General features: G+C 31.6%; 1 non-coding gene across 1 annotated transcript; it reads left to right on the top strand.

The window, feature by feature from the left end:
- The first annotated feature begins 6,843 nt into the window (after positions 1–6,843).
- TRNAD-GUC (transfer RNA aspartic acid (anticodon GUC)) lies at positions 6,844–6,915 on the top strand. Its single transcript has one exon. It is a non-coding gene; the product is annotated as a tRNA-Asp (tRNA).
- Positions 6,916–7,203: the final 288 nt, after the last annotated feature.

Consider the following 7,203-nt stretch of genomic DNA (forward strand, 5'->3'; position numbering starts at 1 on the left):
TTACCTTATGAATTATGGAATAAAAAAACACCGGATTTGTCAAGACTGCAAATTTTTGGAATTGAAGCTTATGCGAAAGTACTGGGTTACTTAAAAAAATTGGATGAGAGAAGTAAGAAGTATAATTTTGTGGGATATGGATTGAACGGTTATAGATTATTTGATGAAGAGAAAAATAAGATTATAGTTTGTCGAGATGTAATATTTAAAAAGGGAAGTAATATTTTGAGAAGTATTACAGAAACAAATATAAAAACCATAGAAAAGATTAAAACACACAATAACAAAAACGAGGAAACAAGTATCGAATCAGATGAAGAAAATCATGACGTTATAGAAATAGAAGAGAATAATGAAGTTGAAGAAGAAGAACAAGAAAAGAATATTCGTGAATTAGGAGAAGGAGAACAGCAGGAAGTTAGAACAAGAAGAGAAGTAAAATTGCCGAAGATATTCAAAGATTATGTAATGTTAACCTATGAAGAAGCAATGAAAGGCCCAAATAAAAATGAATGGACACAAGCAATAGAAGAAGAGAAAGAGTCTTTAAGCAAAAATGAGACCTGGGATTATGTAAGCAAAGAAGAAATCGACAACAAAAAGATTTTAACGAATAAATGGGTGTTCAAAATTAAAGATGGTGGCAGGTACAAGGCAAGGTGATATTTCCAACCATCTTGAATTATCTTCATTAGGAATTCTGGATACAACTTCGTGATCGGTTGAAGCAGACTCTTCCATCAATTTTAAATTGTAAATCAAATCATAAATCAAAAAATTGTCGTAAAGCTTTGTAGCATTATCTCTAATGAGTCCAGAGCTTAAAATGGCTGTTTTGAGTTTGATCTTAAACTTTTTCTATATGTCCTTTACTAGAATAACTAACAAATTTTATTAATCCAACAGTATTTATACTTCAACCAGCGATATTTAGTCTTCTGCCAACAGTATCTATATTTCAACCAGCGATATCTAGTGTTTCTAGCAGTATATAGTCGTCCACCAACATTATCTAGTATTTATTAGTACTTATTTATATCTAGTATTTTTAGAAGTATATAGTCTTCAACCAACAGTATCTATAACTCAAAGATCGATATCTAGTATTTCTAGAAGTATATAGTCTTCTGCCAACAGTATCTACTCTTCAACTACCAGCATCTACTATTTTTTTAGCAGTCTATAGCCTTCTGCCAACAGTATCTATATCTCAACCATCGATATCTAGAATTTCTAGAAGTATATAGTCTTCGGCTAGCAGTATCTACTCTTCAACTAGCAGCATCTAGTATTTTTTAGCAGTGTATAGTCTTCTATCAACAATATCTATATCTGAACCAGCAATATCTAGTTTTTCTAGAAGTATATAGTCTTCTGCCAACTAACTGAGACAATTAATCTTCGCAAATAAGCACGATTTCTTAAGCAGTTATTAATTACCTGCAACAGAATTTATGAATAACAATTGTTAAAAGTTTTTCATATCACATTAAAACCATGAACATACTTTATTCTCTAAAGTGACGTCTACAACCAAAAGAAAGTCCGCAATTAAGATTTTTCCAACGTTTAACATTCACTTCTTTCTGCTAATACATCTCCATTAATCCGAACAAGCAAGTTTCCTCCAAGAAGCAACATAGGTTCTGACGTAGGTGGTGATTATGAAGAAGTTTTCAGTCTAGTTGTAAATGTGAGTTCAATGAGGTTGTTATTGGCATTATCATTAAAAAATAATTATATAACTAAGAAATTTGATATAAAAACGGCATTCTTGTATGGTATCCTTGATGAGGAAACATACATGACGGTTCCTGAAGGTTACGATGTATCATCAAATCAAGTTTGTAGACTGAGAAAGGCTTTATACGGTCTTAAACAAGCACCACTTAAATGGAACCAACATTTTTCATATTTCTTAAATAAGAAACGATTAAAACAATTGAAGACAGAACAATGTATTTTTGAGAACGACAAAAGAACTTTATTCATAGCAATCTATGTGGACGATGGTCTGATAGTGGGAGAAAGCGAAAAAGAAATAGAAAATTTAATGAAGGATTTAGAAAAGAATTTTGAGATTAAAAAATTTGACGAAGTAACGACTTTCCTGGGAATGGAGATAACAAGAAAACAGAACAAATTGAAACTTACTCAGAAAAATTACGCTGAAACAATTTTAGAAAAGTTTGGTATGGAAAAAGAGAAGTCAGCGAATACTCCAATGATATGGTATGATGGAAATGAAAATTGCTGTAGTCAATGCGCTTTTTATTTACAATCATTTTCACGAAAGGAAAATTTATATTGCCTCATTCAGGGAGATGCTTGTGCTTGAGATGCTAAACGTTCGGATTCCCTGAAGCATAGCTTAGTGCAAAGTGAAGAAAAGGATACCAACAATCGGCGAAAAAGAAGAAAATGTGCAAATTGTTAAAAGAAGCTGCAAAAGAAGGACGTTCAGTGGCACAAAAACAAGGAAAATTAGTTTCCACAAGATGTCACGTTTGTGACAAGTATATGTGTCTTCCATGTTTTCACTTCTATCTACTAATACTATCAACTTCACATCTAAATTACTAAGAAAAGTCAAATTAGTTCTACACAACGCCTTAACATGACCAGTACTTATGGCTCGAAAACATGGGTCTTGGACAGACCAATATTGCGATAATTGCGCAAAATAATAAATATGTGGCGCTGTTATGACTTTTATGTTGCAAACCAGATATAATTAAATTTATCAAAGTGTGAACGTTGAGATGGATTTGGACATGTAGTGAGAATGGACATAAAAAGTACTACAAGAATTATCTTTAATCGCTGTGGACTTGTGAGTAGAAGATCGATTGGGAAGCCGAAAAGATGATTTGTGGACGGTGTGAAGGAGGACCTAAGAAGGCAGAAAGTTGAGAGACGACAGGCGTTGGATAGACTAGTTTGGAAATAACTCTTAAGGCATGCTGAGTTTCGCAACGAGTTATATGATGATGATCATATGCTATGGTCATCATCAAGGACTTCTGGTGCATGTATGGACATATGGCAACCAGCTGATAGATACTGAGAGCAATTTAGAAGTAATCCAGCCGTACTAAAAGAAAGTGTTAAGGAGCGTTGTCTTGGGAAATGGGAATGGACACCATTAGTCTGGGCATTAGTAAAGATCAGAAGAATCAATTGGAAAATCATTCTTATTGATTTAACATTCAAACTAAAATATCAGTTCAGCATGTAGCTGATCTGGGATCCTTACCTTGCGAGAAACGATTCAAAACGAACTCGTCGAGAAAATGAAAGACGTACAGGACAAAAAGAGTCTGAGATGTTTGGCAAGAATGCGCAGATATAATACTCAATGTACAAAATAAACACTTGATGTCGATAGATGAGAATAATGTTTTAGCATTGATGGAATAAAGAAAATATATTCAATATACTCAGACTACATTTCTTGTTTCATAAGATTCGTCCGAGTTTACAATGGTTTACAACTAATTGCTAATCCTATCTTCAAACTCTCCTATTAAAATATAAATTCCTACTGAGATCTCCATACATGTCACTCACAATAGATTTATTCAGCTCGCTAATCGCTGTTCTTCGGATAAACTACGTTATGCAGTAATCTGGTGTGAAACCACACTAATTGTAAAAATTAAAACCTTTCCGTGACACTCTGAGGATGATGAATTACTCTGCCAATTCTGTTCTGGTCTATTTGATTATGTCGAACCAGTAGGCGACGTGACTTAGGCGTTGATTGCGGCTGCTGTGTTACGCGCAGAATGTTACATTTTTAGCACGCTATTTAAATATATCTCTGAGATCAGCATTTATTGTTCTCCGATGACCAATTTAATGCCGTGATCATTTTATTATTATATTTATATATAATATTATATAATTATATTGTTTTTATTATAAAAGTTGCAAGAGATATACATCACTACTACAGCGCAAAATCATTCTCAGTCAACAATGAATCACTAGATGAAACGGCTGTATTAGAAACATTGAATGTATAAGCCATTTTTTATATTGGTTGTCGTTTATTATTATTCCCACATAACATGTGCGTTCATACTATTTAGGTGGTTCTTCATCATACTTCTTATTATCTTGATGTTTATTCCACAGTGTCTCTCACGAGCAGTCATATTCTGGGATTCTATGATTATAAAACAAGTACGTTAACAAGTTAACCGCATTAATGGTATATTGTACTTATGTGCCAAGGTGAGAATTTTTTCCCTGGAGATTAAGTCGTTTATCTTCTTTTTATTTATCGTTATTCCAAGAAAAATTAAAGTAGGTTTTATTATCTTATATACGATCAGAATGAGATTAATAATATGCAATTATTTAGAATAAAGTGTTTTAGATATAAATCTGACACATTGATTAAAATTATTTATATTATTAGTACCGGTTTTGATCTGTTAGATCATCATCCGCCGATTTTTTTGTAGTATCGGTGTACTCGCCACTCCCATGACGTCGATATTAATATTCATTATTAAATTTCACTTATTCTAACTGATAATTAAAACACAAATTTGAAAATAATCTAATAAAGTTCTATTTTAAAAAATAATGAGTTGGTAAAGTGAGGTAATAAGCATAAAATATAAGTCCCATAGAGTATATAAATACTTTATTGTTATATATAAATAATCACAGCCTGTTAAACTATTTATTACAATTAAGAAATTAAAAACATCTCCCTTCCCGCTCTATTTCCCCAAATGCTGCATAACGATGCGTGTTGTATGTGTCGCCACGCTGTATGACGCCTTCCCCATCATCCACCGAAATCTGGCCTCTTCATTGAAGAATAATGACTAATATCGAACATCGATGTTTTCTAAAAGTGAAACATCGATGTCAAAAACATCAATGTTTTATACCGATACATCGATATTTAAAAAATATATTAAGTGGCTGAATTTTTATTATAAGAATGATCATAATAATCAATAATATTTGGACCGCGTTCTGCATCACTTTCATCTCTCTAAAAATATAAGACTTCTCAGAATCCATTTTTATCACAGAACACTGATGACAGCTATCATAAGCACAGAGGGCATATAGGATGTTTCTGTAAGTTGTGACAAATTTAATCACTAAAACTAGAGACAAAATGTTGACGATTTGTGTAAAAATTTTTGAAGAAAATAATCTAGAATTTGATTTTGTACTTTTAAACTGGTTTTTATTTTATACAGAATTTAAGTCTAACCAGTTTCGGCCCTTGGCCATCTTCAGAGACTCTACAAATAGATTAACATCTCTCATCTTATCCATTTTACAAACAAGTGTCTTAATATTTATTTTTGTTTTGTTAAAAAAGATCACATATCAAAGTCGAAATCAGATTATTAGTTACTAATTTACAAAATAAAAGTTTAAAAAGTTGTAAAATGAAATTAAGGACCAAGTGTTACAAGTTTACAGGTTAAAATTTAAGAATGCTCTTTTTTAACAAAAGAAATATTAACTTGGGAACTATTCAAGAATCATCATGTGGCTTAAAAATCGACGATCTTTTTTAATCAATGTAAAATGACCCAAAAAACACGTTAAAAATAACAAGAAAGTGCGGAAAAGTGACTAACACGAGATTAACTTCAGTTATAAAACTGTTATTATATGATTTGATAACTAACTTCAGGTTTAAAATGTCAACCTCAATTTTGACATATTTGTAATCTTCATTAAAAATCCTTTAAAATGAATACAAACACGAAATCTGTCACAAAGATGTCTGTCACAAAAACAAAAATTAAGGTTGGTATTAATATTTAAAAATTAAATTGCTATTTTCATTGTTGCTAACTTAGGGTTTAATATTTTTTATTCTAAAATTTTTGTTTTTTGAGATAAGTCATCTTTGGACTCATTTTAAAGGTTTTTTAATGAAGATGACAAATATGTCAAAATTGACGTTGACGTTTCAAACCGGAAGTGATTGTATTTCCATTAATATTAAAGGTAAATATGTCGAGTTTGGACTTATTTTAAAGGATTTTTTATGAAGTTGACAAATGTCAAAATTAAAAGTTGAAAATTCGAACTTTTTGTTTTTTTGACATAAATGCGTCAAGTTTGGACACGCTTTACAGGTTATTTTATGAAGATTACGAGTATAATAATCAAATTAAAGTTGACATTGACAACTGAAAGTTTCTAGTTTTAGTGCAATAAAAATTGTATTTAAGTCTGTTCTTAGACGTATTATGCAAATCGGACTTAAAATCGTATAACGTGATTGGCGCTTAACATTATCCTTTAAAACAAATACTATTTTAGGTCTTTCGGTATTCTGCATTTTTTCTAAGATAAGTTATACCTTTACCTACCAGACAGCATGAAAATCTCTAAAAGCGATAAAATGTCGCTTAGTCAAGGATGTATAACGCTTCCCATTTATTATGTATAATATGATAAAATACATAGATAATGTTATTTAAATTTATTTTTAAGTATAGAATTCAAAAACATTAACTTGGACAACTTGGTCTGTGGTAACCTTTCCTGATTATTCCGCCAGTTGCTAAGTTGCTAAGAGTGGCAAATATTTCATTGCTCTTTTATATAAACATGGAAATAATGGTCGATTATTTTATCAAACATCGAAGATAAAATATCGTTCATAATGAACGATGTATCGATGTTTTATGGACTTCAACATCCATGTTAAAACATCGATGTTTATGGACCCTACTTATGCATCCCTACTGTTCAACCCCTAGCTTTTGAAGAATCGTTTGAAGTCTACGTTCATTCCTGCTTACTATTTCTCGTTGGTAAAGTGAGGTAATAAGTATAAAGTATAAGTCCCAGATAGTATAGTGGTAAGTATCCCCGCCTGTCACGCGGGAGACCGGGGTTCGATTCCCCGTCTGGGAGACTTTTTTTTGCATCCCAAAGAAAAAATAATTTTATGTAAATAAAGCAAAAATCAATATTTTTAAAAAATTTCTAAAAACACCCGATATTTTGACCAATTTTGCCAAATTATAAAGTATAACAAGGTTTTACGCCTTATATCCTCCTCGAAACACGAGTGTCACATTTGATACTTGTAACAAATAACTTCTTGACAGCACCTTCCGTTCTGTTATTTTAAGATTTTTTGTTTTAGGTAGAAAACAGATCTTCAGCGAAGTGCAACTTCATGTCTCGTCGTGTTTACTA

The sequence above is a fragment of the Onthophagus taurus genome, chromosome 2, assembly GCF_036711975.1.
Source record: "Onthophagus taurus isolate NC chromosome 2, IU_Otau_3.0, whole genome shotgun sequence".
Taxonomy (NCBI): Eukaryota; Metazoa; Arthropoda; class Insecta; order Coleoptera; family Scarabaeidae; genus Onthophagus; species Onthophagus taurus.